The sequence below is a fragment of the Canis lupus genome, chromosome 6 (genome assembly GCF_003254725.2).
Source record: "Canis lupus dingo isolate Sandy chromosome 6, ASM325472v2, whole genome shotgun sequence".
Classification (NCBI taxonomy): Eukaryota; Metazoa; Chordata; class Mammalia; order Carnivora; family Canidae; genus Canis; species Canis lupus.
In genome coordinates this window covers 72,030,344-72,055,969 of record NC_064248.1, presented here as the reverse complement: position 1 = coordinate 72,055,969, position 25,626 = coordinate 72,030,344, and the positions used below count along the sequence as shown (strand labels likewise).

The following is a 25,626-nucleotide window of genomic DNA, read 5'->3' as shown; positions in this document are numbered from 1 at the left end:
AAAGGAACTTGAGAAGTATCACTTCCATATTCACTGTGGCACTACTGAAATCAGCCAAGCTATGGAAACAAATGTCCATTGACAGATGAATGGATAAATAAAATGTGATATACACTCACAAAAGAATATCAATTGGCCATTTAAAAACAAATTCTGCAAGATACAACATGGATGAGCCTTGACATTATGTTAAGTAAATACATCAGTCACAGAAAGACAAATACTGCATGATATCACTTGTATGGTTCATCCTGCCCTCTTATAATCAGAAAAGTAGGATCAAATATTAAAGAATACTATAATGGCTCAAAATTGAAGACTAGAAAGAAACCATATTAATATAAGGGTCCACAAATTGTTTCTAAGATGAAGACATATATTCACAAGATCAAATGCTCCTCCCCACTGAACAAAGGGCCAGATAGTAACTTTCAGCCATTTTAGAAAAAAAACTGAGATTTCTCTGTGGGGTTAAATAACAACATAAATTGTTGAATTAATTATTAATTTTCTTCAACATACAAGCATTATTAATAAAATTATAGAATGATTATTTAAAAGTTAAGTTTTATTTATCAAAGTTTGCTATTAATTATCTGGGTTCAATAGAAAAATATTGGGAAGTAAGCATTAAAATTCAGAGGCACTGTTGATCACAGTAGTTTTTCCATGATAAAGAACATACATACTTTTAGAATGCTATCAAAAGAAATGAAGAGCAATGATAATACCAACTACCTAAGTAATTGTAAAACAAAGTAAAAATGCATTTTCTTCTCTTTTCTTCTTAAAGATGTTTCTGTGTATACAGAATAAATACAATACACAATATAATATTTAAATACACAATACACAATATATAAAAATAATATATCCATATATAAATATATAAAGTGAAAAGCACAAAGAAGGGGAAAAACATGGGGCTATATTAATGCAAGAAAGCTTCCATTTTAAGAAACATGGAGAATAAAAGAGTGAAGTAAACCCACAACAGGCAGACTGAAAAGAAATAAAGATTAGAGAGGAAATCAGTGCTATGGAAAATCAGAAAAACAATACAGAAATCAATTAAACTAATACTCGAGCCTTTGTAGATACCAGGAAAAAAAAAAGGGGGGGGGGGCAAACATTTGGCTAGGCTAAGAAAAAAAGAGAAGTCCTAAATTACTATAATAAAAAAGGATCTATATATTTAGTGACCTTACAGAAATTAAAAGTATCATAAAAGAATGAATACTAGGAATGGCATTACACTAAAAATTAGACAATTTAGATGAAATGGAAAGATTCCCCAAAAGACACAAATTAACAAAACTAATCTAAAAATAAATAGAAAATCTAAATAGAACCCTAGCAAGCAAAAAACAAACAACAACAAAAACAAACAAAAAAGACCCTTGAAAACAAACCACCACCACCCCAAATAAAAAGCAAACTAAATCTGTCATTTAAAATATTTCCATGAAGGAAAGTCCAGACCAAGATGGCTCAGCTTCATGGGTGGATCCTACCAAACATTTAAAGAAGAAATAAAATCCTTCACAAACTCTATTAAAAAAAAAATGGAGAGGGAACACTTCCCCCTATATTTTATAATTCTAAGTAGTTTGGCCAGCATGCCAGATGGCAGCTTTTTTTTTTTTTAAGGAATGTAAAATACTTTGTAATCTGGAGGTTTCCATGGTGAAGGCATTTCCTTTAACAGAATTATCCTAGAAGGAAGAAAGATCACGTCTTAAAACTGTAAGATCTAGCTCCCTTGCCAACTAAGTGTGTTATTGGAATGATAGTGATTTTAATAGAAAATAGTAAACTATGGAATCATAGGAATCAATAATTCTAAGAACATCTGTAGAGTGCTGACTCTACTTAGCAGTAGCTGAGCTCCTAACAGATATGCTCTCAGTCCATCCTCACAACTGCCCCTACTTTGTGAGCTTCAAAGGAGAGTCAACTCACCCAAAGGCCGAGGGCTGGGGCCTGAGCACACAGGTCTCCCTACACCTAGGTCGCAGTACTTTTGCTTTCAATGAGGGGTTTATTAGCACATCAGTAGGCATCTTCCCCATTTTGACACTCTATGGGGCAGTGTATCAGCAATTTCAAGAATAAAGAATTGCATAGGCATCTGAAAAGAATAAATAGCTAATTCAAAATGGATCAGAAATGATAAAAATCCCTCAGGATTTTTGGTTATGTGGTTGGCATTATTTCTTATTTTGAGGATTAGTGAGTTCTATCTAATGGATAGAACTTCTCACTCACCAGTCACAATTTTCGTTTTTACTTTGATTATTTTAGTCTTTTTCTATAGAGACATGCTGGAAAGAGTGTTATTGGTCATTATTTTCTTAGCTCTAAGTACAAAGTTCCCTTATCCTTTTTTCTTTTGTTCTCTTCTCTTCACCAACATTCAGCAGAAGCTAAGGCTGAAGTTGAGAAAACCACTTTAGTTCATTTTCATACTGCAACAGTATGAAACAGAAAAGGAAACTTTTATTTTTTTTAAAGATTTTATTTATTTATTTATTCGTGAGAGACACACAGAGAGAGGCAGAGACACAGGCAGAGAGAGAAGCAGGCTCTCTGCAGGGAGCCTGATGTGGGACTCGATCCCAGGACCCCAGGATCACAACCTGAGCCAAAGACCGTTGCTCAACCACTGAGCCACCCAGGCATTCCAGAAAAGGAAACTTTTAGAGTCTTATTTTCCTTATAATTTTATACTAAAATACTAAATTTATCGTTTCTCTGTCATTGTGAGAAATATCTCAAAAAATTTTAAATAAAACTTTTTATCTGCATTTTTCATTTATGATTGCTTTTGTTTTCAACTGTCAGCACCCAAAGACTAGGTGGCCTTTATAATTTTCTGCATGAAAATGACACATTTAATAGACCACTTATCTAGCATTCTTAGAGGAGAAAAATTATCACAACTTCAAAAAATCCTGTTTAAATTTGTTTATTCACGCCTATCTGATTTATATACTTTCTTTTAATTAAATAATCAAACAACAAAGCACAAAACTTCATGTACAATTTGCTACAGTGGATTTCACATAATCAACAATTTTGAATCAACTATAAAAATACATCTTAACAAGTGTGCAATTGTGATTGCTATTAAAAATTAGAACTTCAACCTGTCAAGGATGGAAGGGAGGGAGGGAGGGAAAAGGAAAATGGAGTAATTATGAATGAGTAAGGTTTAACTACTATTCATGTAATCCCTTAAACCAACATCTTTTTTTCTTTAAGATTTTATTTATTCATGAAAGACACAGAGAGAGAAAGGCAGAGACATAGGCAGAGGCAGGGAGCCTGATGTGGGACTCAATCCTGAGACTGTGGATCACGCCCTGAGCCAGGGGCAGGTGCTCAACTGCTGAGCCACCCAGGCGTCCCTAAACCTACCTCTTTAATGACATCCACTGTGTGCTACTTTTTTTCAGTAAATTTTTAAAATTATTTACAATAGATTTTATATTTTACACCAGTATTAGGTTCACAGCAAAACTGAGAGGAAGATCTAGAGATTTCCTATATGCCTCTGACTCCTATGTATGCATAGCCTCTGGCAACGTCCCCCACCAGAATGACAGATATATTGTTACAACTGATGAACCAACACTGTCATATCATTATCACTCAAACACCATAGTTTCTATTATGGTCAACTCGTACATTCTATGAGTTGGACAAATGTATAATGACATAAATCCATCATGTAAGATAACTAGTATTTCATTGCCCTAAAAATCTTTTATGCCCTGCCTGTTCATCCCCCCAACCCTGACAACACTATATTTTTACTATCTCCATAGTTTTGCCTTTCCTAAAATGTCATATAGTTGGAATCATATAGTATGTATCCTTTTCAATTCTTTCCCTTAGAAATACACATTTATGTTTCCTCCATGTATTCTCATGGCATGATAGCTCACTTCTTCTTGCTGATGGGATTATTCCATTTTCTGAATGCACCATATTTATTCATTCATTCACCTACTCAAAAATATCATGGTTGCTTCCAGTTTTTTACAATTATGAATAAAGTTGCTATCAATACCCATGTAAGGTTTTTGTGTAGGCATAAAATTACAATTGCTTTGGGTAAATACAAGGAGTATGATTGCTGTATCATAAGGCAAGAGTATGTTAGTGTTGAGTTTCACTAATACATGCTCTAATTTGTATTATTTATGCTCACTTTAGATTTAATTTGGTCTTCTTTTTTCTAATTTCCTAAAGTAGAAACTTAAATGATTGTTTTTTGGGGCCTTCTTCTTTTCTAATATATCTATCTAGTGCTATAAATGTCTCTCTAAGCTCTGCTTTCACTGCATCCCATAGATTTTGGTAAGTTGCTTTCATTTTCATTTACTTCAAAATACTATAGATTTGCCTTGAAATTTCTTCTTTGATCCATGGTTGTTTAGAAGTGTTAGACATTGTTTAATCCCTAAGTAATTTGGGATTTTCCAGCTGTAATTCTGTGATTAATGCAATTTATATAGAGAATTTTATTTCACTGTGGTTGACAGTAGTTATTACATGATTCTTATCTTTTAAGATTGCTCAGGTTATGTTTTACAGCCCAGAATCCAACTATTTTGCTGAATGTTCCATAATGAGCTTGAGATGAATGTGGATTCTGCTGTTGTTGCATAACGTAGTATATAAATGATCATTATATCCAGTTGATGATATCGTTGAATACAACTATGCCCTTAATGATTTTCTGCCCGCTTAATCTATTTCTGATAGGCAGGTGTCATCTTCATCTATTTCTCCTTTGTAGTTCTATCACATATTTTGATGCTTTGTCATTGGTTGCATACACATTAAAGATAGTTATGTCTTCTTGAAGAATTTATCCTTTTTTGTTTTGTAATGCCTCTGTAGCCTTGATAACTTTACCTAGTATGAAATATTCTCTGTAGAAAATTAATATAGATACTCTAGCATTCCTTTGATTAGTGTTAGTGTAGTATATTTTCCTCCATCCAATTACTGTTAATCTATATGCATCTTTATCCTCAGAGTGATTTTTTTGTAGACAATATATAGTTGGGTTGTTTTTCAAGCCACTCTGGCAATCTTTCTTTTCATTGGTATATTGAGATCACTGGTAATCAAAGTAACTATTGGTATACTGGGATTAATATTTGCTATATTTCTTCTCTGTATTTATTGCCCTTGTTCTTGTTGCTACTTTTGTCTTCCATTCATTTTCCTCTTCTTTGATTTTTTTTTTTTAAGATTTTATTTACTCATTCATGAGAGACACACAGAGAGAGGCAGAGACACAGGCAGAGGGAGAAGCAGGCTCCATGCAGGGATCCTGACCTGGGATTCGACTCCAGGAATCCAGGATCACACCCTGGGATGAAGGCAAGCACTAAACCGCTGAGCCAAACAGGCGTCCCTCTCTTCTTTGAATTTGCATTTCATAACACCATTTTTCTCCTTTCTTAGAAAACTGGTTATGCTTTTTTCTTTTTGCTTGTTTTAGTAATTACCCTAGAGTTTGCAATATAATTAATCTAAGTCTAATATCAAATACTACCATACTGCTAGATGTATACACATAATAGAATACATTATTTTAAATAAACATTATCTGTTAGATCAATTAATAAAAAATGTTATTTTACTTTCACTTATTCTTTTCTCAATGCTCTTCCTTTCTTATGTAGATGTTTCTAACCTAAATGATTTTCCTTTCAGAAAGCTTAACATTTCTTGCAAGTCACATCTAATGGCAACAAATTCCCCCAGTTTTTGTTTGTCTGAGAAAGTCTTTATTTTCCTTTACCTTTTAATAATAATTCTGCAGCATACAGAATTCAAGGCTGGTGGTTTTCTCTTTCAACACTTGGAATACTCCCCTCCATTCTCCTCTTGCTTGCATGGTTTCTAAGGAGAAGTCACATTTAATTCTTATCTTTGCTCCTATATAGTAAAGTGTCTGTATTTTTTGGCCTTTCTATGGATTTTTCTTTGTTTTGATATTTCTGTAGTTTGAATATGATTTGCTCAAGTATAGGTTTTTTGGCATTAACTTGCTTGGTATTCTGATATTCCTGGATCTAAGTTTGGTGTTTGACATTACTTGGAAGAAGTTATCCATTCTTCTGGTTTCAAATGTTTCTCTGTTCCTGTCTTTCTTTCTTCCCCTTCTAGGACTTTCACTACATATGTGTTATACCTTTCTAGATGTCCCACAGTTCTTGTATATTACATTGTAGTCTTTTTCGGTCTTATTTTGCTTTTCAGTTTTGAGGTTTCTATTAAGATATGATTAATCTCAGAGATTCTTTCCTCAAACATATCTAGTATTATATATATATAATATTAAATTACTTTGGCAAAATGTAGGGCAAATTTTTTTTCTTTAAAAAAAATGTGCCTAGTCGACTACTGTTTTTCACTATTAAAGATAAGGAGCATGCAAACTCAATAGTGACTTTATTATTTAATCCTGGAAAGAGTAAACTGAGAATTATTATCAAAAATAAGAAGTTAGTACTATTAAAAAATACTTCTTCTCAAGTTCTAGTCATAGTATTAAATGAGATGATGAGACCCACATATTCCTCAGAAATTGTTAAAGCTTTAGTTTAAGCATTATCTCCTTCAAGTATACTCTGATCTTCCACATTAAGTAGTCAAAACCTATAGGTCACAGATACAAAGTTGGCTGTTAGAGTAGCATGTGTTGCATGTTTTTAATTACATATTTTTAAATATAATTGTTGCTGGAATGGCCACAAATGCTTGCTCACAGGAGTCAGAAGTGTACTTATCTGAATACGTAAGAGGAGGCAGACAATGGTATCTTGCTACAGTAGCTTAAACCATCAGAACATGCAGCAAGGCCATGCTCATGTTTCTTGAATCCTGCTGATGGACACACTGTTCCTGCCCCACATGTAGGAAGACCCACTCACACTATGTTAGAATGAACCTAACTACCTGTCTATGCCATTAGTCTACTACTGAGGCTAATGAATATAAAAAGAAGACAATAAAACTCACTTGTGTGTACATGTAGAATCCCACTCATTTGAAGAGAAAACAAATACACAAAATATTTTGTTTCTCACACTACTTCTGAAAATTGAAGTCATTTCTAAAAAGACTAATATAGCAGTTTATTTTTCTATCATGAGTGCCAGTGTAATTAAGACATCTTGTAAAGCATTAGTACAATTAAAGTTATTCTGCATAAACTTGAAATAAAGACGAAAAGTAATTCAGTCTAATTCTGACAATTTAAGTAGAGCTATTATTCAATTCAGTAAGATGAACATGAGACCAGACACAATCTATTGATATTAAATTACTAAAATTGTTTACTTAATCATAAAATGTACTTTAAGTACATCTTTAATATTCTAACAAAGATGATTTCTGGTTAGCAAATAGTATAAAAAAGTACATTTGTGTTACAAGATAGCTTGAAACTAAGTAAAGTTAATTTTAAAGCTGCAAACTTTAGAATGCATTGGCTTGAATATGTATTTTGTCTTTACAGATTATAATTAATGATCCCTACCTTATATAAAGTTAGATATTATTTAAGTTTCTATATTTGCTAAATTAACCTTATCAAATTTTTTTTCAAAGAATTTTGACCTAAATTTATCATTAAAAATAAGATTTACCTTGAAAAATACTTGGGCTACTGATATCTTCAATATACCTCATTTTCTGGTATGGAAGTTTCTCAAGAAGTTAAAAATAGAACTACCTGTAATTCAGCCATTGGACTACTAGGTATTTACCCCAAAGATACAAATGTAGTGACTCAAAGGGGAATGTACACTCCAATGTTCATACCAGCAAAGTCCACAATAGCTAAACTGTGGAAAGAGCCAAGATGTCAACCACAGATGAATGGATAAAGAAGGTGTGGTATATAGTTATATGATGGAATATTACTCAGCCATCAGAAAGGACAAATACTTATCATTAAATCAACATGAACAGAACGGGAGGATATTATGTTAAGTGAAATAATTAAATCAGAGAAAGACAATTTTCATACAATTTCACTCATCTGTGGAATATAAGAAACCATGCAGAGGATCATAGGGGAAGGGAAGGAAAACTGAATGGGAAGTCATCAGGGATGGAGAAAAACCATAAGAGACTCTTAATTGTAGGAAACAAACTGAGGGTTTAAAGGAAGGAAGGTGGGTTGGGGGATGGGGTAATTTGGTGATGGGCATTAAGGAGAGTATGTGATGCAATGAGCACTGGGTGTTATACAGAATTGATAAGTCACTGAACACTAAAATAAGCATATATATATATATATATATATATATATATATATATATATATAAAATGTAAAAACCATTCTTCTTGACTTACAAACAAGCCAGATTTGATTTTTCCTGAAGATTGCATTTTGCCAAACCCTGGTCATCATTACATTGTAAAACATACATATATGTCCATATAAACACACACACACACATTCTCATTCTGCCTTAGAGACTTCTGGGGGAGAACGGAAAAGAAGCGCATATACACATATCTGGATACACACACACACATGCACATAAATATATACACAACCTTGATTGCAAATGAAAGGAGGATTATTTCCCCAGGATTATTGCAAGTGGTAGCAAAATAATAAAAATACCTTATTTAGCTCTGATCCATAAGAAATGGACTTGAGTCCTGTATCTATAGCTAGCTTTGTAATCTTAGGCAAATTATCTATAGGATTGTTTATAGGATTAAATAGGTAGATTTATAAAAATATAAATATAAACATATAACATTTATATAAAATGTTTATTACAGTACGCCAAACCAAAACTTGAATCCATGTTTGCTTTCACCCCCTGCCAACTTTGGATAACATCAAAAAATTCATGGTAGTTCGTGATATTTGCTTACACCCAAACAATTTTATATTATTTTCTAATAACTGAAAAAGAGGGTAGGAGGAAGTTTTTCATAAGAATTACTTAATAACTAATAAATATTAAAAAACAAATTTGATTTGGTATATTAAATCTCTAAGCATTCCATGTTTCCTTTTTTAAAAGGTTAATTTATTTTAGAGAAAGAGAGAGTGTGACTGGGGGGAAGATTTGAAGAGAGAATCTTCAAACAGATCCCCCTAAGGGGGGAGCCCAATGATGGGCTTGAACCTATGACTTGTAATATTATGACCTGAGCAGAAACCATGAGTCCCAGGCTCAACAGATGGAGACACCCAGGCACCCCTCTATGTTTCTTACAGGATAAACAAAAAGAAAAAAAAATTTAAACTCTCTATGTCAGACTTTTTACTTTTTGATATACTCATTTTCTTTGCTCAATCATCAAAAATTCTAAAATAATTGATGATAAATAAAAGTTTAAGATATTCGTTAAACCTAGATAATTTGATATTTGATAACATATATTGTTACATGACCATCACAGTAGAAATAATGATTTTATGTCAAAATGCTAGTCATTTCAGAAGAGCTTTCCAATATCCAACATAATGTCCAGAAAATAAAGTAAAAGTATCAAGAACCTTAAAAATTTAATAAAAATATATACATATTTGATATACAAATAAAATATACATGATACAAATTTAATAAAATAAGCATTCTACTTTCAAATGAATTAAAATAACAAAATGCCTTCCTCAAGAAAAACTTGCTAAAAATTGGGCAACAGCAATTAACTTCATTTTATTTGTAGTGTTTTGGTAATTTCAACATTGAAAAAATGTGACAATGTCTATAATCACTAGTTAAAACACTATGCAAGTAGCAAATGTTTATTATAAATTACAATCCTTAAAAATAAAGTAAAAGGGCTCGGGATCCCTGGGTGGCGCAGCGGTTTGGCGCCTGCCTTTGGCCCAGGGCGCGATCCTGGAGACCCGGGATCGAATCCCACATCAGGCTCCCGGTGCATGGAGCCTGCTTCTCCCTCTGCCTGTGTCTCTGCCTCTCTCTCTATGTGACTATCATAAAAAAAAAAAAAAAAAAAAATTTAAAAAAAAAAAAAAAAAAAAAAAGTAAAAGGGCTCATGGGTGGCTCAATCAGTTAAGTGTCTAACTTTGGCTCAGGTAATAATCTCAGTGTCCTGGGGGGTTCCACGCTCAGGGAAGAGTCTGCTTCTCCCTCTTCCTTTGCCCCTCCCCCCGCGATTTGTGAGCCACGCTGTCTCTTAAATAATAAGTCTTTAAAAAAAAAAAGTTAAAAAATGAAATTATATATGATATCTGTACTTGAAATATTTTGCTAATTTTATAGCAGTTATAATTCAATTAAGCCCCTGCACATAATTTGTTTACTAATCAATAATTTAACAAATGCATTCCCAATAAACATATTTATCAATAGTTTTTACCTGCAAAAAAAAAAAAAAGAAAGAAAATCTCAAATTTAAGGTAGCTTAAATACAGATGAGAAGTTATTGGTTTCCAAAACTGAAAAATCCAGGGGTAGGATTCCACACATGGTTTGTTTGGGGCTAAGTCCCATTACTCAGAGGTTCTCTTGGCTCACTCTTTTCCCATAGGTCAATTCTTCCCCCAAGCAGGCATCTCTTATATTGCAAAAAGGGTATAAAAAAATGAGTATAGCAATAATCCAAGTGAAAGAGAACAGATGATACATGATTACCAAATCAAACCCTGTTCCTCAAGCTCACTGGAGCCAAACCCAGATTAATCTCCATGACCACAGAACTGGTATAGACTGGCTAGTGTAAACCTACCAATTCCTCTGATTGAGAGACATAATTTTTTCTGATTGGCTCACAACAATCTGGTCCAACCCCTAAATATGAGTGTTTGATTTATCCTACTCCTCACAACAATGAGGGGTAAAGTATATATTACTGTACAACAAAAATGTCTGTTAAAATCTATCTCTTTGGATATCAAAATCAGTATCACTTTCCTTCTCATACATATAGCTGCAAAATTGCAATTTCTAGATGAAGCATATGTGCCCTATTTCAAAGAATAGAATCCAAAAACACACCTGAATTCCGGTTTAAGTTCAAAATGTATGGTAATTCCTGGTTCAAGAAACCTGGATAAATATGGGTTATCCGTCCCCAACCTACCTATGCACATATAAATGTAGATTAAAAAAGCAGAATGACTACAGAGATATACAAAGTGTACACTAGAGCACAACACATGTTACATCATGCCAAACAAAAATAGGTAGGACTTTCCATCTGGGCAGCAGAGTGAGTTATCTGGTCAGTGAACCTGTGAGTACCTCACAGTGAGGCACTTCCTGTGTACTATTCCCTCCCTGAGCTGAACAGTTGTAGGGATGCCTGTCTGTGAGATGTTTCTGTAGCAGACGACTATGTCCTGAGAATTTGGAATAGGGCTGAATGAATGTGCCAAAGGACTTAAGAAAATCAGCATCTTTAGAGAAGTTTAGATTTATCTGGCCATTCAATTCCCCTAAGCACTTAGTAGCAATTAGCATTTTTACTGGCCACCCCTCCAAAAGAGGCAAACCTTTTGAAAGTAAAAAAAAAAAAAGAAAGAAAGGAAGGAAGGAAGGAAGGAAGGAAGGAAGGAAGGAAGGAAGGAAGGAAGGAAGGAAGGAAGGAAGAAAAATTCCTTCCCCAAGTATGAAGACTTTATGCTCTGCCCTCCCTGCGCAACTCAAGTTTAGGGACTTGTATCTTCATTTGGCCTCAGACTGGGCTTCCGCTAATATTTCATTATGGCCCTATCACTGAAACAGAGGCTTTATCTTCCTAGTGGTGTTTTCTATTCCTTAAATCAGGCAGAGAATACTTAACAGGTGGTATTATTTTCATCTTTACATCTTTCAAAATCCTAACTGTAGATCGGGGTATATATATCATCTTTCCTACTTGATAGACTCCTAAATTATAAACATTTCATCAAACTGAATTATAGATCAGTTATAAATCTATAAATCATTATAGATTTGCCCTTTTTAGCAAAACCATATTTCCTTCTCTCACTGATTTCATTTATACCCATTTCAAACTAATTATATGTCCTTCCTAAAATAATATACTACAGACCATAAGTGAAATAATCAAAATACATCAACATCTGGCATTTTTCCTACTAATCTCCCTAACTTCATACTTCTTCAGGCAAAAGCCAAAGTATAATATAAACAGTTTAGCCAACTATTTCTTAACTGTATAAAATGATTACCAACAGCCAAGCCCAGAATAAAAGGTTCTTCCTCATGGCTCTCTCTTCTCTAGCTCAGTTTATTAATTTCACAATTTAAAGTCTATTCCTTATAGTATTCACCTCTTTTTACACACAATGGCGACAAGTTCAAACTGCTTTAAATATCAAAAGAGTAAGTTCAAGTTAGGGTAGGATTCAGGGGTTATTCAGGATTCTGTAACAATTTCTTTAGGACTTTTCAGTCCTGTAAATCAATATATCCCTTTTATTGTTTATATTAGTTTACCTTGGGTATTCTTTTATTTCTTCTACTTCTTTTAGTAAGATAATCAAAATAATCCTAATAAAACATTCAGCCTTATATCAGAAAACAAAACATTCATGTGGGTATGAAGTATGTGGTCAACCAACCCAAATAACATTGCACATAATGAGGAACAGTTAAATGTATAGAGGCAAGCAAACTGCTGATGATACAAAGGACCATTGGTTTTATTTATATAATTTTGTATTCTTTTTCAGGGGGGAGGAGGAGAGGGTGAGAGAGAATCTTAAACACACCCCATGCTCAGCACGGAGCCTGACATGAGGCTCAATCTCACAACCCTGAAATCATGAAATCATGAGCTGAAATCAAGTCAGATGTTTAACCAACTAGAGCCACTCAGGTACCCCTATATAATTTCTTATTCTTGAATCTTAGCAACTATATAATATTTCATAATATCTGATTAGCACTATAGAATGATCTATAGTTGGTTATTTGTGTGTTTTTTTAATATTAAGAAACATTTTGTTCAAATTTAAGAATATAGAATAGATAATAATGGATGTCTGCTAAGAGACTTTTTATTTTAATTAGAGTGTAAAGAGGTAAAAAAATGTGGCAATTCTTTTTCTCATAAGCTATCCTTAATTCAGATACCTAGATCAATTTATTTAATCAATTTTAATCATTTTCCACATCTTGAGAACCCAAGGTAAAAGTTTAATTGCCTAAAATGACTGACTAAATACTCTGACAAATCTTCTTGCTAAAAACATGAAAAAATATAGATAAAATATAATGCATGGGTAAGGAAAATATATATATTCCTTAGAATCTAAACCCAATTAAAGCAACAATTCAAAGAGATAAGCAGGGTCTCTGAATCCAGCTCTCAACTTCAGGATAATTATTTCTCTCAGATAATCTTAACCTTTGGATTACAGACAGCCCTGAGTATATAAGTAGAGGAGGATGTCAGGTCTGATCAGGATGGAGATTACACAGGGAAACCTTCCCAAAATCTAGGATCAAGTGGAATGGAACTCCATTGTAAAGGTGAGTTATAAAAACCACCAACATCACTACTCTCCTCACTCTACAGATTGTCAGAGAAAGAAAATTGCTTTCTTGGACTTACTTTGTCCTTGGATGAAAGAAAGCTCATAAGATGCCAAATATAGATACTGAATAAGCAAGAGTAAGATATAGGTAAAATTCATAAGATGTATTAAGTATAGATAGTAAGTAAGCTAGTATCCTGGAAAACTCACTACACAGAAGAGATGTAACAGGTGTATACAGACACTGGCTGATATAAAGGATGAAATCAGAGTATTATTCACAGACAGAAAGGTATGGGAAAATGAAATATCACCTTAAAATTTCATAGATCACTGATCACATCATCTTTAGATGGGCAATTGCGTCTCCCACCAACCTATCAGCAACCTAATATGACCCCAAGCTTTCTCTGTTCAAAACATGCAAGTAAAATTCATAACTCTTTAGAAGGTTATCGGTTACTTTTGCTGTGGTGAGGCATACTTGTTCTTGTATCTCTCTAATAAATCAAGAGTGTGTTGGCTCCAGAATGCTTTCTATGTGTTGAATACTCTCACTCACCCTTAATTCTGGCCCTTATAACCCAATCATCGGCAGAGAGGCCTGATGAAACATGGTGACAGATAAAACATGAAGTTTTGCACAACACAGGATTCAGATAGTACAGTGATTTCATCCCACATTTACCTAAGTCTACTCCTTTTTTTCTTGCTGTATGTTTTAAACAAAATAAATAAAGTATGATTCAAGCATAATAATTTTATCTGAGAGGCTTTGTATTTTATGACCTATGAAAAAGCATGCATGGTAGGTTACCTAGAGGCTATCATAGCATCTAGATAATTTCCCAACATTACAGCTGGTTGATGAAAATGGAATGCATATATTAAAAGTCATATTAAGTGTGCAAAAATTCTCAACAAAATACTAGCAAACTGAATCCAACAATACATTTTTAAAAAATCACCATGAACAAATGGGATTTATTTCTGAGTTGCAAGGGTGGTTCAATACTTGCAAATCAATCAACGTAATACACCACATTAAGAAAAGAAAGGATAAAAACCATATGATCATTTCAATAAATACAGAAAAGCATTTGACAAAGTACAACATTGATTTATGATAAAAACCCTCAACAAGTTGATTTAGAGGGAGCATACCTCAATATATTAAAGGCCATATTTGAAAACCTGCAGCTAATGTCATCCTCAATAGGGAAAAACTGAAAGCTTCTCCTCTCTAGTCAGGAACAAGACAGGGATGTTGACTCTCACCACTGTTATTTAACATAGTATTGGAAGTCTTAGCCACAGCAATAACACAACAAAAGAAATTAAAGGCATCCAAATTAGTAAAGACATCAAACTTTCACTATTTGCAGATGACATGATACTTTATATAGAAAACCTGAAAGACCACCAAAAACTGCCAGAACTGGTAAATAAACTTAGTAAAGTTCAGGATACGAAATCAACATACTGAAATCTATCGCATTTTCAAACACCGATAATGAAACAGCAGAAAGAGAAGTTAAGGAATTATCCCCTTTTACATTTGCACCAAAAAACCATAAGATATCCAGGAATAAACTAACCAAAGGGAAGAAAGACCTATACTCTGAAAACCATAAAGTACTGATGAAAGTAACTGAAAATGACACAAACAAATGGAAAGACATTCCAAGCTCATGGACTGAAAGAACAAATATTGTTAAAATGTCTATACCATCCAAAGTATCTACACGTTTAACATAATCTCTATCAACATACCAACAGCATTTTTCAGAGAGCTAGAATAAACAATCCTAAAATGTGTGTAAGACCACAAGAAGCCCTGAAGAAACAAAGCAATCTTGAAAAAGCAAAGCAAAGCTGTACGTGTCAGAAGTCCAGACTGGAAATTACATTACAAAGCTGTGGTGATGAACAGTATGGTATTGACACAAAAACAGACACTTAGATCAATGGCACAGAATAGAAAGTCAAGAAACGAACCCGTGATTAGAGGGTCAATTAATCTTCGACAGAAGAGACCAGAATATGCAATGGGATAAAGACAGTCTCTTCAACAAATGGTGTTGGGAAAACTGGACAGCTACATGCAAAAGAATGAAACCGGACCACTTTCTTACACTAGACACAAAAATAAACTGAAAGGGATTAAAGATCTAAATGTGAGCCCTCCAACCAGAAAAATCCTAAAGGAGAACACAGGCAGTAACCTCTATGACATCAGCTATAGCAATTTCTTATTCGATATGTCTCCCGAGGCAAGGGAAACAAAAGCAAAAATCAACTATTGGGGCTTCATCAAAATAAAAATCTTCTACAAAGCAAAAGAAACAATCAACAAAACGAAAAGGTGGTATACTGAATGGGAGAGGATATTTGTCAGTGACATATCCAGTAAAGGTTCACTATCCAAAGTATATAAAGAACTTGTAAAACTCAACATCCCAAAAAACAAATAACCCAATTAAAAAAAAATGGGTGGAAGACAGAAACAGACATTTCTCCAAAGAAGACAAACAGATGGCCAACAGACGCACGAAAAGTGCTCAACATCACTTATCAGGGAAATGCAAATCAAATGTATACAGTGAAAAAAAAATGTATACAGTGAGATATCACTTCAACCCGTCAGAATGGCTCAATTCAAATAGAAGTGATATTGGTGAGGATGTGAAAAAAAATGGCACCCTCATGCACTGTTGGTGGAAGTGCAAACTGGAAAACAGTTGTGGTATGGAGGTTCCTCAAAAATTTAAAAGTAGAAGTATCCTACGATCCAGCAATTTCATTAATAGTATTTGCCCAGTGAATACAAGAATACTAATTCACAGGGATATATGCACCCTGATATTTATAGCAGCACATCTACCATGGCCACATTATGGAAACAGCCTAAGTGTCCATCCACAGATGAATGGATAAGCAAGATACGGTGTGTGTTCTATATATGCACACACACAATGGAATATTATTCAGATGTAGAAATGAATCAGATCTTGCCATTTTTAATGACATGGATGGAGCTAGAGAGCATTAATGCTAAGTGAAATAAGTCAAAGAAAGACAAATATAATTTCACTCTTAATGTGGAATCTGAGAAACAAAACAAAAAAGCAAAGGGGAGAAAAGAGAGACAAACCAAGAAACAGATTCTTTACTATAGACAGCAAACCAATAGTTATCAGAGGGAAGGTGGGTAGAGGGAATGGGTGAAATAGGTGCTGGAGTTTAAGGAATGCACTTGTGATGAGCATGAGCTGTTGTATGGAAGTGTTGATCACTATATTATACCCCTGAAACTAATGTTATTCTGTATGTTAACTAACTGGAATTTAAATAAAAACTTAAAAAAGAAAATATCATCCTAAATGAATTATGAGTAGAAAGATCATGCTTCATAAGTTGTCTTTAAAATGAAAGCAATATTGAGAGCCTCAAACTAAGAGAACTACTAAAATGTACCCATAATCTAAAGGAAAAGATAAACAAAAGAAAATAAATCCAGACTAAAACTCAATAGAAGTCTGTTTATCCTCCCCAGTAAGAGCTTGGAATCAATTGAAAGGAACCTCAAGGCAAGAGTGTTTCCAAATACAGACATACCAGCCTGTGAGCAGGACCTCTGCTATACTGAACTGTTAATATATTTAGATACTGCCATTGCAAAGAGATAATTTCTTATAAGAAGAATGTTTTGGAGAGATTGTCAATAATAAAATGAGTGGAGATCCTCCAGAATTGATAAAAGAGAAACCAATCCCTGGATACATAAAGCTCAGCAAACTTCAAGTTGGATAATAAAAAGAAATTGATTCTGAGAATTGTCAAAGTAAACATCTTCAGAAAACAGAAAGATCCTAGGTAATAAAAGAAGATCCAAGTAATAAAAGAAAAAAAAATAAGGATAACTATAAAGGAACAATTAACCTGATAGTTTACTTTTCAACAACAGCAATGAAAGCCACAAAAAGAATGAACAATATATCCAATGAACCAGTAGAAAATTTCTATCAGCCTAAAATTCAGGCCCAACAAAAGTGTACTGCCAGTACGAGAGAGGAAAAAAGCTCCCTAAGCTGTCTCTTAACCAGCATTCCTTTATTTTATTTGTTCTAGTCTTCAGTTGCAGAAGCATTAGCCAATATCTAGTGATCCTTGGCTGCCCTTTCATCTCTATGTAAAACAGTAAATATTTCTGTATATTTGAAGAGTTATCAACTAAATTTTTTTTAAGTTTTTAAATTTAATTCCAGTATATTTAACATACAGCACTGCATTAGTTTCAGGTGTACAGTACAGTATTTCACCAATTCTACACATTGTTCGGTGCTCATCAAGATAAGTGTGCTCTTATCCCCATCACCTATTTCTCCCAGCCAGACTGTTATCCTTCTGTTAACTATTGGTTTGCTGTCTATAGTAAAGAATCTGTTTCTTGGTTTGTCTCTCTTTTCTCCCCTTTGCTTTTTTGTTTTGTTTCTCAGATTCCACATTAAGAGTGAAATTATTTCACTTAGCATTAATGCTCTCTAGCTCCATCCATGTCATTAAAAATGGCAAGATCTGATTCATTTCTACATCTGAATAATATTCCATTGTGTGTGTGCATATATAGAACACACACCGTATCTTGCTTATCCATTCATCTGTGGATGGACACTTAGGCTGTTTCCATAATGTGGCCATGGTAGATGTGCTGCTATAAATATCAGGGTGCATATATCCCTGTGAATTAGTATTCTTGTATTCACTGGGCAAATACTATTAATGAAATTGCTGGATCGTAGGATACTTTTACTTTTAAATGTTTGAGGAACCTCTATACCACACCGTTTTCCAGTTTGCCTTTCCACCAACAGTGCCATTTTTTTTCACATCCTCACCAATATCACTTCTATTTGAATTGAGCCATTCTGACGGGTTGAAGTGATATCTCACTGTATACATTTGATTTGCATTTCCCTGATAAGTGATGTTGAGCACTTTTCGTGCATCTGTTGGCCATCTGTTTGTTCTCTTTGGAGAAATGTCTGTTTCTGTCTTCCACCCATTTTTTTTTAATTGGGTTATTTGTTTTTTGGGATGTTGAGTTTTACAAGTTCTTTATATACTTTGGATAGTGAACCTTTACTGGATATGTCACTGACAAATATCCTCTCCCATTCAGTATAGCACCTTTTAGTTTTGTTGATTGTTTCTTTTGCTTTGTAGAAGATTTTTATTTTGATGAAGCCCCAATAGTTGATTTTTGCTTTTGTTTCCCTTGCCTCGGGAGACATATCGAATAAGAAATTGCTATAGCTGATGTCACAGAGGTTACTGCCTGTGTTCTCCTTTAGGATTTTTCTGGTTGGAGGGCTCACATTTAGATCTTTAATCCCTTTCAGTTTATTTTTGTGTCTAGTGTAAGAAAGTGGTCCGGTTTCATTCTTTTGCATGTAGCTGTCCAGTTTTCCCAACACCATTTGTTGAAGAGACTGTCTTTATCCCATTGCATATTCTGGCCTCTTCTGTCGAAGATTAATTGACCCTCTAATCACGGGTTCGTTTCTTGACTTTCTATTCTGTGCCATTGATCTAAGTGTCTGTTTTTGTGTCAATACCATACTGTTTTGATCACCACAGCTTTGTAGTAAAACTTAAGATCTGAGTTGTAATACTTCCAGCTCTGTCTTTTAGGATTGTTTTTACTTTTTTAAGTCTTTTGTGGTTTGATCTGGCTGTGGCATCTGCACTTCTTTGAGCACCAGGGTTGATTCAGCTGATCTGGTGGGTTAGGCATGTGTCCCCTCTTCGCTCACTGCTCTATGTGCATCCTTCTCAAAGCTTATAATTGGTGGAAGAGGATGACCCTCTCTGATAAAGGAGGACCATTCTTTGGTCAAAGGTACATGATAGCTGTGCCCCCTGCTATAACCTCCAAACAAGCTCTCGACTAACATTTTATGTGCGGGATCTGATTGCTTTACCTGGGTGATTCCCAACTGTCAGACTTTTCTCAAGATGGCAGTTTCTCCAGAAAGGAGTATCTAATCTCTTACTGGAGATTTTTAAAAGCCTTATTGCTATTTGGTAGAGAAGGCAACTGGAAATCGCACAAAATTTCAACAGATTCTTACGATTTTGTTATAATACAGCCCTACCATAAATTATCCCTGGCCCCTAATAGAAGCATGTTTAAATCTTTAGAAAAGAGTGGAGAAGAGGGACTAAATGGAGAATAGACTGTCAGCTGCCCACAAGTTCAGGACTGGGTAAGAGTTTAACTGATTCTAAAACTGAGATTCAAGAAATGTTCTTATTTGTAGCATCACTTATGCTTCTATAGAGATTCTTATTATCTTCAATTCACACTAATTCCTGGGTTCTGCAGTATGAATCAGCCTTATTCTTGGGCTCCTATCGGGATAGACTATATAGCAGAGGTTGGCAAAGTTTTTCTTAAAGAGACAGATAGTAAATATTTTAGGTTCCTGAGCACTATGATCTCCTTCACAACTACTTAGCTCTATCATTGTAGTATCAAAATGATAATAGACAATGAATAAAGGAATGGGTGTCCCTGGGCTCCAATAAAATTTATTTACAAAAACAGATAGTCACCCTGCAGGCCATAGCTTGCAGATTTCTAGACTAAAGGTTTCTAAGGTCTGCAAAGTCATTAAAGACACCCGCCTGCTTTCTAGTTTCCAAAACTTTGTTGCTTTCTTTCTCCTTGCCTTTCTCTTATCTTCTACCTTTCTAAGTCTTCTTTATATTAGTATAGTGAAATTTTAAGAATGAGTAGAGGAAAACTGAAGTGCCAACATAATACTATTTTCAAAATACAATTCAAGAAGAAAAACTAGAATTTTTATTAGGGATACATTGTAGATATAGATTAGAGAAGAACTGACATCTTTACTATATTGATTCATCTAATACTATAAAAATAATATATCTTTATATTTATTTTGATCTTGTTCTTTCAGTAATTCTTGGTAGTTTTCTTTTTAGAGGTAATTCATATCATATATCCTTAGTATGTTATATAAGATAGCCATGGAAGAAGAAGAAGAAAAAAAAGGATACCCATGGAAGTACAGCGCTCACATCTCCTTAAAGATAATGCACTAAGGTGAGCACAACTGACAGCCCAAGGCTCCACTTCTTTGGATCCCGTAGTACATTTTCTTCAGGCTATCCCAGTCAATGCTTAATAATATCAGGGTATTGTAATAGTGCTGGCCAATTTCTGCCTGATGCAGGATTCCTCTAACCTTTACCCTCTGTTCAGAAATTTCCCACTGGTCTGGCTTAGATTTTTTTCAGTTGTATTCAGCTGAGTTGCTTCCCATCCAGCTCCTTCTCTCTCTCCCTTCCCAGGTGTCAGGTTCATAGCTTTCTATCTAATCCTACTCCTTTTAAAATATTTCTGCAAAGAAATTTCTTGTACCTATCTTATTTTTGTGTCTGCCTCTTGAAGACCAAATGAACAAATGGTGCCTTTCTATAGTATTATAAATGGTATCTTCAATTTCATTTTCAAATGTTTCATTGTGTTTATATAAATACCATTGGTTTTTGTATTAGGACTTTACTAGCTTGCATATTCATAATCATGACATCTGTAGGAAATTAAAATGTTATTTGTTCTTTCCTAATCTTTTAACTTCCTTTTTTGTCACTTTGTTTTACCATTACATGTTGAATGAAAATGCTAATAGCTGACACCTTTTTTTGTTCCTAATCTTAGAGGAAATAATTCCAGTATTTCACTATCAAGTGCTAAAAATGTGTTAAAAGATACCTATTATTAGATTAAGAAAGTTTCCTTCCAATCCTTAAATGAATTCGATCAACTGATTCTTGTACAAATATTGGGAAGATTTGTATATAGACAATCCTTACTTTAGAAGGCACTATGTAAATGAAACCTTATGCATACCAGAGCTATAGCCTCACTTTATACAGTTTTATCATATATTATTTTATATTGCAGAGTAATAAATCCCACAAATTTAGTTGCTGGTCTGGACTTTTTTCTGGACACTCAGGAGGAAACAATCTGAATTTCTTTCTTTCTTTTTTTTTTTTAAGATTTTATTTATTTATTCATGAGAGACAGAGAGAGGCAGAGACACAGGCAGAGGGAGAAGCAGGCTCCATGCAGGGAGCCCCATGTGGGACTCGATCCCAGGACTCCAGGATCACGCCCCGGGCCAAAGGCCTGCGCTAAACCGCTGAGCTACCCAGGGATCCCCACAATCTGAATTTCTAAGCTCATTCAGGTAGTTGGTGGAATCCAATTTCTTATGTAGGGCTGAAGTCACCATTTTCTTGCTGGTTATTGGTGAAGGGCTGCTCCTAGCTTGTTAAAGGTCACTCCCCAGTCCTCTGCATATGATCTTCTCAGTGTTCAAACTAGCAACAGTACATCAAATCCTTATTGTGTTTCAATTTTTTCTGATACGCTGGTTCTACTACCAGCCAGAGAAAACTGTTTCTACAGTGCTCATTTGATTAGGTTAGACTCACATATAATCTATCTTAAAGCCAACTGATTAGTGAGTAATCTAAAGGACATTTGTAAACTACCTTTTGCTTGATAATATAACATAATCATGGAAGTAACACCAGGGAACAAATGTCATATAAGCCATCTTGGAATTCAGCCTATCACAAGTGAGATGAGATCAAATGAAACCAAATCTCAGTTACCTTGGAATCTTGCAAAATAAATAATTTGTTCAAATAAGGATATTTGTTTAAAATATGTACAAATTTCAGTCAGCCTGATACTGGGCAAAGTAAGGAATGCCTGAGGTGTTTCCCCATATTCTGTCAATGTGATTATTTTTCCAATGTTAAACTAATTTTGCATTCTAGTAATAAACCTATGTTGGCTACAGATCACCATCCTCTATATATCACTAGATATGATTTTCTACAACTTTCTTTAATATTTTTACATGTATATTCATAAAAATAACCTACAATTATCTTTCCTATAATGTCCTTGTCAGGTTATGGCATTAATGCTATACTGACTTCTCAAAACAACATGGAAAGTACTGCATCTTACTCTCTGGAAAATTTGCATAAGATGGTATATAATATTCCTTAAATTAAAGAGACTGTCTTTCTTCCAATGGATAGTCTTTCCTCCTTTATCGAATATTAGTTGCCCATAAAGTTCAGGGTCCACTTCTGGATTCTCTATTCTGTTCCACTGATCTATGTGTCTGTTTTTGTGCCAGGACACACTGTCTTGATGACCACAGCTTTGTAGTACAACCTGAAATCTGGCATTGTGATGCCCCCAGATATGGTTTTCTTTTTTAAAATTCCCCTGGCTATTCGGGGTCTTTTCTGATTCCACACAAATCTTAAAATAATTTGTTCTAACTCTCTGAAGAAAGTCCATGGTATTTTGATAGGGATTGCATTAAACGTGTATATTGCCCTGGGTAACATTGACATTTTCACAATATTAATTCTGCCAATCCATGAGCATGGAATATTTTTCCATCTCTTTGTGTCTTCCTCAATTTCTTTCAGAAGTGTTCTATAGTTTTGAGGGTATAGATCCTTTACATCTTTGGTTAGGTTTATTCCTAGGTACCTTATGCTTTTGGGTGCAATTGTAAATGGGATTGACTCCTTAATTTCTCTTTCTTCAGTCTCATTGTTAGTGTATAGAAATGCCACTGACTTCTGGGCATTGATTTTGTATCCTGCCACGCTACCGAATTGCTGTATGAGTTCTAGCACTCTTCAATAAATGGTGCTGGGAAAATTGGACATCCACATGCAGAAGAATGAAACTAGACCACTCTCTTTCACCATACACAAAGATAAACTCAAAATGGATGAAAGATCTAAATGTGAGACAAGATTCCATCAAAATCCTAGAGAAGAACACAGGCAACACCCTTTTTGAACTCGGCCACAGTAACTTCTTGCAAGATACATCCACGAAGGCAAATGAAACAAAAGCAAAAATGAACTATTGGGACTTCATCAAGATAAGAAGCTTTTGCACAGCAAAGGATACAGTCAACAAAACTCAAAAACAACCTACAGAATGGGAGAAGATATTTGCAAATGACATATCAGATAAAGGGCTAGTTTCCAAGATCTATAAAGAACTTATTAAACTCAACACCAAAGAAACAAACAATCCAATCATGAAATGGGCAAAAGACATGAACAGAAATCTCACAGAGGAAGACATAGACATGGCCAACATGCATATGAGAAAATGCTCTGCATCACTTGCCATCAGGGAAATACAAATCAAAACCACAATGAGATACCACCTCACACCAGTGAGAATGGGGAAAATTAACAAGGCAGGAAACAACAAATGTTGGAGAGGATGCGGAGAAAAGGGAACCCTCATACACTGTTGGTGGGAATGTGAACTGGTGCAGCCACTCTGGAAAACTGTGTGGAGGTTCCTCAAACAGTTAAAAATATACCTGCCCTACGACCCAGCAATTGCACTGTTGGGGATTTACCCCAAAGATACAAATGCAATGAAACGCCGGGACACCTGCACCCCGATGTTTATAGCAGCAATGGCCACGATAGCCAAACTGTGGAAGGAGCCTCGGTGTCCAACGAAAGATGAATGGATAAAGAAGATGTGGTTTATGTATACAATGGAATATTACTCAGCTATTAGAAATGACAAATACCCACCATTTGCTTCAACGTGGATGGAACTGGAGGGTATTATGCTGAGTGAAGTAAGCCAGTCGGAGAAGGACAAACATTATATGTTCTCATTCATTTGGGGAATATAAATAATAGTGAAAGGGAATATAAGGGAAGGGAGAAGAAATGTGTGGGAAATATCAGAAAGGGAGACAGAACGTAAAGACTGCTAACTCTGGGAAACAAACTAGGGGTGGTAGAAGGGGAGGAGGGCGGGGGGTGGGAGTGAATGGGTGACGGGCACTGGGGGTTATTCTGTATGTTAGTAAATTGAACACCAATAAAAAATAAATTAAAAAAAATATTCCTTAAATTAAATATATGGAGTAATTCACTAGTAAAATTATCTAGAACTAAAGCTTCTTTAATCATGGATTCAATTTCTTAATGTATATAGGATTGTGCAGCATTTTCATTTTTTCTTGTATCAGTATGAAAGTTATATTTCATCAAGAAATTTGCCCATTTCATACAAATTATTTGGCATAAAGTTGTTCACTGTATTCTCTAATGTCTGTAGGCCTGCAGCAATGTCCTCTTTTTCATTTTTATCATCAAATTAACAGGAAGGAAGGAAGGAAGGAAGGAAGGAAGGAAGGAAGGAAGGAAGGAAGGAAGGAAGGAAGGAAGGAAGGAAGGAAGGAAAAAGAATCCCATGACCCTAATCAATAGATGCAGAAAGAACATTTAACAAAATTCAACACCTATTCATGATAGAAATGCTCCGAAAGCTAGGAAGAAATGAGATCTCCCTCAACTTGGTAAATAATAATTACCCAAAATCTTTACAGTTAATATCATACTTAAAAGGGCAAAACTAGAAGATTTCCCACTAAGATAAGGTCCAAGGCAAGGATGTCCTCTCACACTCCTCCTCAACATTTGTATTGGAAATTCTAGCTAATTCAACAAAACAAGAAAAGAAATTGAAGGTATACAGATTGAGAAAAAAGGGGAAAAAATCACTTTGTTTTCAAGTGATGGTTTATATAGAAAATCTGAAAGAATTGACATAAACATAAACAAAAAAGACCCTCCTGGCACTAACAAGCAATTAGAGCAAGTTGAAAGATAAAAGGTTAATGCACAAAACTCAGTCACCTTCTGATATACCAATAATCAAAATGGAAAACAAAATACCATACATTAGCACCCCTGCAAATGAAAATATTTAGGTGGAGTCTAACAAATGTATTAGGTATATTTGAGGAAAACTACATACAAACCTCTGATGAACAAAATCAAAGAAGAATTAAATAAATGAGAGAATTTAATGTTTCATAGATAGGAAAATTCACAATTGTCAAGATTTCAGTTTATCCTAACTTATCTATAGATTCAATACAAACTCAACCAAAATCCCTGAAGATTATTTTGTGGATATCAACAAACTAAT

At 34.5% G+C, this 25,626-nt stretch overlaps 1 protein-coding gene across 4 annotated transcripts in view; it reads right to left on the bottom strand.

Annotated features, from left to right (window-relative positions):
- The window catches only part of LRRIQ3 (leucine rich repeats and IQ motif containing 3), a 173,781-nt gene that overhangs the window by 94,433 nt on the left and 53,722 nt on the right, over positions 1-25,626 (bottom strand). The window lies entirely within an intron of this gene.